Source organism: Octopus sinensis, linkage group LG26 (genome assembly GCF_006345805.1).
Source record: "Octopus sinensis linkage group LG26, ASM634580v1, whole genome shotgun sequence".
Taxonomy (NCBI): Eukaryota; Metazoa; Mollusca; class Cephalopoda; order Octopoda; family Octopodidae; genus Octopus; species Octopus sinensis.
The window spans coordinates 21,774,513-21,787,227 of record NC_043022.1 but is presented as its reverse complement, the minus strand read 5'-3'; the positions used below and the strand labels follow the sequence as shown (position 1 = coordinate 21,787,227).

The 12,715-nt window shown below is 36.9% G+C and overlaps 1 protein-coding gene across 1 annotated transcript in view; it reads right to left on the bottom strand.

The window, feature by feature from the left end:
- The window catches only part of LOC115224776 (phosphatidylinositol 4,5-bisphosphate 3-kinase catalytic subunit alpha isoform-like), a 78,080-nt gene extending 65,866 nt beyond the window's left edge, over positions 1 to 12,214 (bottom strand). The window contains 1 exon segment of the mRNA XM_029795686.2: positions 11,652 to 12,214. The gene's annotated coding sequence lies outside the window, so the exon portion shown is untranslated.
- Positions 12,215 to 12,715: the final 501 nt, after the last annotated feature.

Genomic DNA, 12,715 nt, shown 5'->3' with positions numbered 1-12,715 from the left:
GAAATATTTTACAAAGACCCTCTTTCACTTGAAAACGTATCTCAAATTCTGCATTATTTTGAACGAATTCTTTACGTTTTGCATTAATGCAGATATCTAAGTAATTCGTTATTTTTAAATATAATTATATAAATCATTTACATGTTTTTGAGTTATGAAACAATTTCTTGTAATATGAGGATTTTTCTTATTGTTAAATGAAAATTGATCAAAATATTTGTCATTTATGACTTTAATATATATATATAATGTGGTATATTCAACTGACGAAAGCAGAGCTTATCTGAAGCAAAGCTAGAAATCCAGGATCTTGAATTATCCAGTAATATCTTTTTGCTAGTTTATTTTGTCTCTCTGTCTTGTCTCATGGTGCGATATGAACATTTTAGGTGGTTTTTAGAGTCAGGGTTTGGCTGCTATTTCAGCATGGTGGTGTCTCTCAGATACCCTTATTTATAGTTGTTATATATATCTATACATAAAAATATATATAAATATCTATGTAGACATAAATACATAATATATAAAAATATATATATAAAATTAGAAATATTGCATTTATAAATCTCTGAGTGAGAGTTATGCAGTGGCAGCACATTAAAGTCATGGTTTGCTGACAACTTAATGTTGCAGTCTCAGGAAAGGAAAGAATACCACTGCTATTTAGTCCCAAGAAACACCGTTTCTAGTTGGCTGTGTGACACAAGCATTCTGTCCTAAAGTCTTCAAACAGGGGAGAGAAGCACCTCCACTCAACAAAGCCAGCACTCAGACACTAGTTTCAGGGTAGTTGTCCTTCATCAGTCTGGAGTAGCTTGGCCTTGCTAACTGGCAATGCTAAATTGCTGTTGAAAACTTATAGAATTTCAAGTGAAATAAATTCACTGATCTACAAAATTAGAAATATTGCATTTCTAAATCTCTCAGAGAGAGTTATGTAGTGGCAACACGATAAAGTGATGGTTTGTCGCCAACTTAATATGGCAGTCCCAGGAAAGGGAAAAATAGTGATATTTAGCCCCAAGAAACACCATTTCTAGTTGGCTACATGGTACAAGCATTCTGTGTCCTTAAGTTTTCAAAAATTCTATCGGCCGGCTTGCCCGATTTCAGTTCTTCGGTTTTTTTCTGTAGCGAGTAAATTATAAGTGGAAATTGAGTTATATATAGTTATATATATATATAACTATATATTACTGGCACCTGTTATATATAAGTTATATATATATATATATATATATATATATATACATGGCAAATAAGAAAATGGAGAGGATACAAAACGACATACATCATCCGGTAGACATTCCAGGGTGTCTATTTATTCCAAAGCATTAGAAAGTGTCAGAAGAAAACATACACATGTAGTAACTATGTGTTAGACATACATGTATTAATATTACAAAAAAGAGTAAAAAGCAAGTTCCTTACGGGACAGCCCCAGGAAGACATCTCCTTCAGATGGCTAATGACATTGTGCCCGTTCAGTATTTGCGAAGGGAAATAGACAATATAAAATCTAACTCCAGAGCCTTCTACAAGTTTGCCAGAGAAACAGCCTCAGTGCACTGCAGGGTGGTGCTTTTTATGTGCCACAAGGCGCAGGAGTGGCTGTGTGGTAAGTAGCTTGTTTACCAACCACATGGTTCTGGGTTCAGTCCCACTGTGTGGCAACTTGGGCAAGTGTCTTCTACTATAGCCTCGGGCCGACCAAAGTCTTGTGAGTGGATTTGGTAGACGGAAACTGAAAGAAGCCCGTCGTGTGTGTGTATATATATATATATATATATGCTTGTGTGTGTTTGTCCTCCTAGCATTGCTTGACAACCAATGCTGGTGTGTTTATGTCCCCGTTACTTAGAGGTTCGGCAAAAAAGGCCGATAGAATAAGTACTGGGCTTACAAAAGAATAAGTCCCGGGGTCGAGTTGCTCGACTAAAGGCGGTGCTCCAGCATGGCCGCAGTCAAAATGACTGAAACAAATAAAAGAGTAAAGAGAAAAGAGTAAGCTGCTGGCTTAATTACACATGACTCAAGTTAGTGAAGGGGTACGTATTATACACATGGTTTGGGTTTTTCAGAAGTACAGCCCCCTAAAAATCCCCTGCATATTATACTCAAGGGCAGACTATACTCGAGGATTTACGGTATGTGGTGTGATTTGTTTCATGACACAAAGTCAAATCTGAGAAAAACCTCACTTTTAGCTTCACTTTTGTTAAGTCTTTTCTCTTGCACAAGTTTTGCTAATTAAACCTCTAACTTAACTCTCAAGGGCAAATGGAAAATCTTTTCATTTGTCATTGCACTTGATGTTTAACCCTTAAACCTTAAACTGGACCTATCCAGCCAAAATATTCTGGCCTCTCACACTTACCCTACAATGTCATTCTAAAAATATACAATTACATCATGGAAATCTCAAAGCTGCGAGATAAAACATGATTAATTCAAAACAATGTGAATAAATAAGCATTACATTTGACAAAATAATTTGAATATTAAAGGGTTCAGATTTATTTTTTTTAAGTAAATTATGTCTGGAACATTCTAGATGTAACATGGAATAACTTTTATGGTTTTCAAGTTATTACAATTTTTAACCCTTTAGCATTTAAATCAGCCACATCCAGCCCAAATATTTTATCTGGCCTATCACACTTATTCTACAATGTCATTCTAAAAATAAACAATCACATCATTGAAATCTCACATCTACAAGATAACGCTTGATTAATTCAAATCAATGTGAATAAATAAGGCTGACATTTGACAAAGTAATCTGAATGCTAAAGGGATAAAGGAAAAATACCTTATTCTCAGATCTTATTTTCTCCCTTTGACCCCTCAGACAAGGACAGCATTGTTTTGTACAATCAGTTTGTAATCAACAAGAAAGGCTGAAGACACTCGACCTTTATTCTCTAGAAAAACGACGACGCCGTGGTGATCTCATTCTTGCTCACAACATCATAAGCGGAAAGTGTAACATCTCGAAGGAGCTGTTCTTCACTCCTGCTCCAGAGCGTCAGCTGCGGGGTCATCCCGAAAAGCTCTATCTGCGACGATTTCATCTCAATCGAAGGAGAGGGGCTTTCTCCGTTCGGGTTGCGGATCCGTGGAATAAGCTGCCGGACGAGATGGTGAAGATGCCGATGACCGCTCGGTTCAAAGTCTCCCTTGACCACAAGTGGCCTGAACTCTTTACATGAACCCCACCCTGTACATAACTCCATGTCCCCCTACATGGCCTTGCTTTTTTGCTTTTTGAGCCAAAAAATTAACTAACTAACTAACAATCTGTGCAGTAAAAGGATTGGTACTAAAAGGCGGAGAGCTGGCAGAAACGTTAGCATGTCGGGCAAAATGCTTAGCGGTATTTCGTCTGCCGTTAGATTGTGAGTTCAAATTCCACCGAGGTCGACTTTGCCTTTCATCCTTTCGGGGTCGATAAATTAAGTACCAGTTACGCACTGGGGTCGATGGAATCAATTTAATACCTATGTCTGTCCCCTCTATGTTTAGCCCCTTGTGGGTAATAAAGAAACAGGTACTGAAAGGGTGCATTACTGGTCAGGTGGACCTTCCTGCCAATTCAAAAACTAATATGCTTTCATAAATTTGTCATTTCAAAGAGATCATGGTGTTTCAGTTGACTGGCATTTTTGGGGGCTACACTGCATGGAAAAAGGGACAATGATTGGATGGAGTGGGTGGTGATGTGAAAAATGCTGCCTGATGGGAAAAACTTGCAAGTAAAGTTAGTTGTTATAAATCTAGACAAATTTGTTGCTGTTTCAGAAAAGAAGTTTCTATCATTTGTTATTGTTCATGAGAGCAAATTAGAACCAACACAGATTTTTCAAAAGAAAGAATGGCAATCCATTCAAGACCATTACAAGGAACAAAACACTTTCACTACATTGAAGTCATCATCATCATCTTCATCGTTTAATGTTTGCTTTCCATGCTAGCATGGGCTGGACGATTTTGACTGAGGGGTGGCGAACCAGATGGCTGCACCAGGCTCCAATCTTGATTTGGCAGAGTTTTTACAGCTGGATGCCCTTCCTAACACAAACCACTCCGAGAGTTTAGTGGTGCTTTTTTCGTGCCACCGGCATGTGGGCCAGTGAGGTGGTACTGGCAATGACCTCGCTCGAATCCTTTTACACATGCCACCAGCACAGGTGCCAGTAAGGTGACGTTGGTAACTATCACGCTCGAATGGTGCCCTTTTATGTGCCACCGGCACAGAAACCAGCTGGCTGCTCTGGCAACGATCACACTCGGATGGTGCTCTTGGTACCCTACTAATGAAACTATTGTTGGGAATTTATTGTCACCTCCCTGTTCATGTCATATGCAAACAGTTCAAAACAGTGGCAACAAGCAAGTATACAGTAAATCCTATCTAGTAAAGTACACATTTCAATGTGAAAAAGGTGGTACCACAGTGCAGACAAGAAGATGACATTCAAGTGTATTGTTCACACCTGCATGAGCTGCACAGGGACATGGCATAGATTTTAGGAAATTTATTTTTGCTTACAATACCAGTCCTAGATATCAGTTTCACTTTAAAATGATATTGTGTTGAGGCCAAAGTTCAAAAAATCATATCGTGATTTTTGATTGCAAAGGGACATTTCTGACTGCTACCCTGCACTGTGCAGGTGGTACCAGTGATATGTGAAAAAAAAAATCATCTGGAAGAGCAACTATTTGTAGTTTTCAAAAGAAATATCAAATGGAAATATTTACCTCATTGACAACATGGACAATTCACGGATACGTGAAGATCAAATAGTTGAACTTTTGCCTTGCCCTGATATGATACGTCATAGAAAGTTCAAGTTTGACAAGGAACTTTAGACTAAAATAATGCTATGAATTAAATTTGATAACTTTATTTTGCTTTTGCTTAATTTTGGTATTAAGTTAAATCAAATTTGTCATGATTAACATTTTTTTGTGGCATTTCCATGTAAACCAGACAAGTTACAGAATATTTATCTGAGTGTCAAAGCACCTTTCATACCATTTGTGCAGTGTCACATCTGGAACATTATGTTATGAGGAATTATGACCAACAATAGCAGCTCAAATTACATTTTGAGTTTGTATGCTTTCACAGTTTCATTGTTACAAATGTAGCAATTGTTTTCAATTAAAACCTGTGTCTGAAGAACAATATTCTCTGAAATATGGGAAGCTGACATCAGGCTGCAAGACACTAAGACAGTGGTTCCCAAACTTTTTAGAGTCGCGACCCACTATTTATCATACCAGTTTATGACGACCCACTTGAAGTCTTGAACTATCGTGATAGACAACAGTTAATCAAAGCTAATGCGTAATTTTATAACTTTTAGCGACCCATCTGTGGGTCGTGACTCATAGTTTGGGAACCACTGCACTAAGAGGTAGTCTTAGGTCCTTGTGTTCAATAATTTTTAGTGTTTCTTCGCTTAGAAAGAAGCGAGGTAACTGCACTGAAGCCCTGCTCTATAAAATATGATGTTGGGAAGGTTAATAAAGTACATCCTGACATTGTTCCACAGTGCAGCAGTCAGAAATGTCCATTTGCAATCAAAAATCATGATATGATTTTTTGAACTTTGGCCTCAGCACAATATCATTTTAAAGTGAAACTGATATCTAGGACTGGTATTGTAAGCAAAAATAAATTTCCTAAAATCTATGCCATGTCCCTGTGCAGCTCATGCAGGTGTGAACAATACATTTGAATGTCCTCTTCTTGTCTGCACTTTTCCTTCTCCAGTTCAGAGAAGCTTAGAAACTGGAAGAACTGATGACAGCTTGTGTTGTGCTTGAATAACTGTAATTTGGACAGAAACATGGAGAGGGCTGATTTTAATTTGATATGGTTTAACCTTATTCCTTTCTAGTTGCAAATTAACTTCATTGCTTGTATGGCAGAATATATCTGGTACATAAGCAATGTGATGTTTGATGTTTCATCACAAAGAACAGAATAAGAGACTAGCAAGAATTCAACAACTGTTTTAAATGCGTCCATGCTGCCAACAAAGCATGCGGAGTTCTGTTTTTGATTCGACGGTCATTCGGAATGCTCACAGCAAATGTATATGCCATGCCTAGTACTGTTTTCCTGTGTAGTTTCCTTTGCTGTCTTCTTCAGTTTTTAGACATGACCTGGCTATCTATTTTTTTTAAAAGTTTAAATGGGACTACTTCTTTGTTGGAAATGCGATGGTACCATCTGATGCTCTTGATGGTCCTCAAGGCTCTGCTGTCAAAGCCATCAATCCTTTTTGTCAGGGTCTTCAAGAGGGGCCATGTAGAGGGGTTCCACAGAGGAGAACGGAGAGGACCAATGCATTGCAGGTCATCTCCTACCAGGGCTTTACTTTCAGATGGCTGGACATGATTGGAGATCTCCAGAGGCTTGACATCACCTTGGAGGATGCAGAGGGGCTGGCATGAGACAATCAGCAATGGAGAGCACTGGTAGACTTGGTTGGTTCTGCACATAATGACACCTCTAGGACCACTATCTTGGAATGATCCCAAGAGTGGAGGCACATGGCCTAGTGGTTAGAGCAGCGGACTCACGGTCGAGGGATCGCGGGTTTGAATCTCAGACCAGGCGATGCGTGTGTTTATGAGCGAAACAACTAAGCTCCACCAGAAGGTAATGGTGAAACTTCTGCTGACTCTTTCGCTGCAACTTTCTCTCACTCTTTCCTCCTGCATCTTGCAGCTCACCTGCGACGGACCAGCGTCCCATCCAAGTGGGGAACCTATACGCCAAGAAACCAGCCCTTATGAGCCAGGAACGGCTCGAGAAGGAACAAACAACAACAACAAACAATGATCCCAAGAGTACAAAACCAAGCCAAGCCAAATGGGACTACATTATCGAAGGTATTCAATTTTTTCTTTTAAGATTGTAGGATGCAGTTTTACAGAAATTTGGTTGCTGTTTCTTATTGGACAAGTAATTGTATAGAGAGCACCATTATTCATTTATACAGTGTCAGCAGATATTTTACAGCTATGACCATCTTACCTATTATCGAGTCTTGATGACACAACTACATCAGCAAATTATCCATATAGTTTTAAAGACAGTATGGTGTGGTATGAGGAATATCAACACTTTAGCATTCAGATTACTTTGTCAAATGTAATACTTATTTATTCATATTCATCATCGTTATTGTTTAACGTCCGCTTTCCATGCTAGCATGGGTTGGACGGTTCAACTGGGGTCTGGGAAGCCAGAAGGCTGCACCAGGCCCAGTCTGATCTGGCAGCGTTTCTACAGCTGGATGCCCTTCTTAACGCCAACCACTCTGTGAGTGTAGTGGGTGCTTTTTACGTGCCACCGGCACAGGTGCCAGTCGAGGCTGGCAAACGGCCATGATCGGATGGAGATTTTTACATGCCACCGGCACGGTAGCTTTGTGATTTTGTTGATGTGATTGTTTATTTTGTTTACAATGACATTATAAAGTAGTGTGAGAGGCCAAATCTGACCAGTTTGAGAATAAGACAAATAGAACATTTTCACCTGATGTGGCTGGTTTAAATGCTAAAGGATTTAAGCTTTCACTATGGGTTTGCTTTACACAAAGGACAGGGTATATTACTTACATTTAGAAAACCCAGAACAGATGAAAAATAGCTAGTTTTCATGGAAACAACAACCAAACACTCAGCGTTGAAGCATCAGTAACATCCTCATCATTTTATGTTTACTTTTTCCATGCAGGCAAGGATTAGAGGGAACTTCTCAAGGCAATATTCTCAGGCTGATGCCTTTCCTGACACCAACCTTTGTTTTCAAGTAAGCTATTTCATGACTCTACCACGTTGGATTGCTGACTACCACAAGGATTTTGTTTATGCGACACATGATGGCACAGCAGCCCAAGCAGTGTCAATATCAGATACACAGGCACATTACACACACAAACTCCTACATATTTTCTCTCTACCAAATTTCACTCACAAGTCAACCTGAGGCCAAAGCAGAAGACACTTGCCCACAGTACCGCTAAACCTAGAATGATGTAGTTGTAAAACAAACTTAGTCACATGGCCATGCATGTACCAAGACCACAAAACTAACTACTGAAAACATATCTTAGAGTCTTTAAAGACTAACATTTTTAAGAGAGAGAAAGAGAAATTGTAATATTCATGCTTAACTCCGGGTGGGGCTTAAAAATGATCATTCAAGACATACCCACGATCTAAAGGAGAGATTCTCAACCATTTTTTATCTTAGTACCTCTTTGATTACAACTCTATTCTGGTGGACTCCAATAGCCATTTGATGTTTAAAAACTAGTTCTATAGAAATTTCTTTCAAAATTCCTATTTTGTTATTCACACATAAACTTGTGTAGGTTGAACTATGTAAAATGTCAGAGAAAGAAACTTGGCTGTATCTTGCAATACATACCAATACATACATCTAAATCAAAATTTTTCAAGGTCCCTTAAAATACAACTGTGGATCCCCAATGTACTATTTTGTTGCGTGGACTCCCAAAAATATTATATGAACCCTCAGGGGCCGTATGGACTCCGGTTGAGAACTACTGATCTAAAGTATAACTGTTTTATTTCTCTCTTCAGGCAATGTATCAAACTACATTATCCAATGCTTTTGGGTTTTTTTTTTTAATATAAGATAGGAGATTGTGGTCTAAGAGAAACTTTGCTGCTATGTCTAGTAGATCAGACGACCACTTGAGACTTCATAATCTCCTCCAAATCATACGCTACTGTTTTTCTAAGTAAATTGGATAGTATACCCCGACAATGTTTTGGAGAGAAAAACAACAGCACGGTCACAACAGGAATGCCTTTGATGATAGGTTTGCACTGTCGAACGGGGATAAACAACACGACGGGGGTTTTTCCCCCCCGCCTCATTATTAATAATAAATGACAGAGAAGCCATGATAATAGGTGTGCTTGTGTATAGCTTACAGAGATAAACCGGAAATGATATTTCCACTCAAACAGATAATATACACACCCACATTCACAAGTAAACAAGCAATATGCATATATTATCATTACAATTATTATTTGCTTTGCGGTATTTTCTTCCGGCACTTGACGTTCTGAGTTCAAATCCAGCCAGGGTCGACTTGCCTTCCTTCCCTTAGGAGCCGATTAAATTGAAGTACCAGTCAAGTACTGAAGTCGATGGCATCAACTAACCCCTCCCCTCAAAATTGTTGCCCTCGCGTTTAGATTAGAAACCACTGTTATTAACATTTATCTACTTGCTACGAATATTTCAGAAATTATCGATGCGTGTATGAATATGTGTTTATCACACACACATATACATACATATATATATGTATATAATGTAACACAGTGTTATACATCCTTAGTCGGACATAAAATGGCTTGATTTTTTTTTTTTTTTTAAATAGAAAGGTGTGTATTCTGCGTAAAATGACTAAGCTAAAACAGACCATCAGAGTAAGACGATGGCAATATTGATTTAAATATGGTTTGAAATAGCATTTGAAAGTTGTAGGGGGTTTAGTTGTGGGACTTCGTGTGCGTGTGTATATATATATATATATATATACATATATATATATATATATATATATATAATATATATATATATATACATACACACATACAGTTTTAACAAACTTGACTAAAACCAGTTCTTATGGTAAACATATTTCAATCTTATACACAAATCTATGTACATTAAACGACCCCATTCACCAGCACATACGTATATGTATCAGTTAATGGGAACGCATGCGTGTGTGTATATATATATATATATATATACACACACACACAAGCATGTGTTTTATGATTTGAATGTGTGTGTGGAAGGGCAGTGAGCGCCGTCATTATGTGTATATATACTACACACAATATAGATGTATTGTATGATTGAATACATACGTATTACTACAGAAAACAATTTGAAACTGGTCGCTTTATTCTGATAAAGTATAACTACAGATATGTACATATATATATATATATATATATATATATATATATATAGATATGTGTGTGTGTGTGTGTACATGTATAGATACATACGTGTATATGTGTGTGTGTGTATGTGTATGTGTATATCAGGCTAAAAACAAAAGTTGAGAGAATGAGGGGAGAACATGTATATAAATAAATGTATATATTATGTATGTATGTATAAAAGAGGACAAAGAAGCGATCTATGTTGAGAACATAGGACTGGTTGAGTTCTGCTTTAAATCGGGGTCCCATATACATGTTGCTATCATTATAAATTGATCCCTCTAAAACAGTGATGATTGTAAAAGGAAAAGAGGAGCAAAAATATTGAAGCGAGAACCTACTTCATACATACATACATACATACACACACACACATATATATATTTATATATATATATATATATATATATATACACACACACCTCCATACAATGTAGGTGTATATGAATGAATATAGAAAATGATTTTAACTAAATGTCTTCATTATTGGAATTGACTAAAAACAAATGTCATAAAGTTAGGAAGAGTGTGGTGACAGAACCGATATAAATAAATGTATTATGTATAAAAAAGACGGCAAGGAAGCGAAATAGGTTGAGAAGCCAGGACTGGTTGAGTTTATGCATTAAATCGGGGATCCATATACATGTTGATATCATTATAAATCGATCCCTCTAAAACAAAGATGATTATAAAAGCAAATTGGGAGCGAAAATATGTATATTCCAAGTATGATGTGTACATCATACTGGGAATATACATACATACATGTATGTATATATATATGTATGTGTGTAGTGAGAATACTTATGTGTTTGTAATTATATATAATGTGAGGTAGAGTCTAGCTACATAAAAGACAGTAAACTAGAAAAACATATTTCAACATAATTGTTCTATATGGTTTGATTTCAAGAGTAACTTGTTTGTTTTGCCAACTTATTTACCCTAAATACATATTTACTTGGTTCAACTACATCTCTGTTACAATTATTTGCAGTATTAAACTTTAAAATAATTTTAAAAATCGTTATTGGTCGTATCTGATAAAACAAAATGTCAAGGCACTATAAATTGACCCACCATATAGTGTATACATATAGATATATTATATATCACACACATCAATATACAGAGATATAGATGTAGATTGTGTGTGTGCGCGCATTATACACACACACACAATTATATACCATAGATATACACACACAATGATATACCATAGATATACACACACAGATATTCCATATCTACCATTTCAAAGTAGATAAAGTCACAGTATCTCAAAATAATTGGACTATTTAAAATTTTCATAAAGCTAATAGAGCAAATTAGGGTACCATTAGGATATACACACATTCAAAAGAATATATATTATTAATTAATAAAGATCTATTTGTATATATATGTGTGTGTGTGTGTGTATGAGGTGTGTTTATGGCTTTTACGGACATTTGCACTCGACTAAACGAACGATGGCTATTCTATATAATATAATAGTATTCAATACAGATTGATTGATGAAATAGTGAGCGGATGTTTTATATATATATGTGTGTGTGTGTGTGTGATCATCATTAAGGAATCAAAAGTCAACAGTAAGAAGAATAAAAAAAACTCACCCTTTTCTTTCCAACCAAAAAATAAAAAAGAAAATAATTGTATAGTCGCCAAAATCACCCCCAAACAACAACAACAACAACAACAGCAAAAAACTGAAAATCTCTCAACAAATTAATAAATTAACCTTAATTGTAGTATAGCAGTTGTTGTTAAACGATGTAAAAATGATTGAATATTTTTGTTTTTCCTCCTGTTTTGTTGTTTTGGTTGTTATTTAAGAGGAAAGAAGAAGAAGCAGAAGAAGCAGGCATTGGAAGTTTCTGACAATATCCATCAGGTTCAGCTTCGGTTCATTCGAGCAGAGGTAGAGTTCGAGTTGAGTTATGTGCGAGTAGAGTTCCAGTCCGATTCTGAGCTTCATTCACTTCTCTCAGCTTTGACTGGAAGAGGCAAACAACGGTCAGAGTTTTTTTTTCGGTGGGGGGTTTCTTTTTCTTTTCGGATATCATAAAAATATATATATATACGTATATATATGTTATGTATTCTTTGAAAATAAAGGTTATAGATATTCGAGGGATGAATTAAATTTTTTGAAAAAATAGATAGTTTCGATCGATTAGTTTTATCATTTGAAAAAAAAAAAAAGATTTGTTATGTTTTGTTTCGAATAAAAAAAAAAATTCCGCCTCGTTTGTTCGAATGTGTATGCGTGTTGAGATAATTGAATGAATGTGTACATGTATCTGAGTGGAGGGGTAGGTTCCATGCTTCTCTCCCCTTGCTAGAGAGAGAGAGAGACAGACACACAGAGAAAGAGGGGGAGAGAGAGACAGACAGAGATAGAGGGGGAGAGAGAGACAGAGGGAGACAGAGAGAAAGGGAGAGAGAGAAAGACAGAGATAAAGGGAGAGAGAGAGAGAGACAGAGATAAAGGGAGAGAGAGAGACAGAGAGACAGAGATAAAGGGAGAGAGAGACAGAGAGACAGAGATAAAGGGAGAGAGAGAGAGACAGACAGACAGAGAGGGGGAGAAAGACACAGAGGGAGAGACAGAGATAAAGGGAAAGAGAGACAGACAGAGATAAAGGGAGAGAGAGAGAGAAAGACAGACAGACAGAGA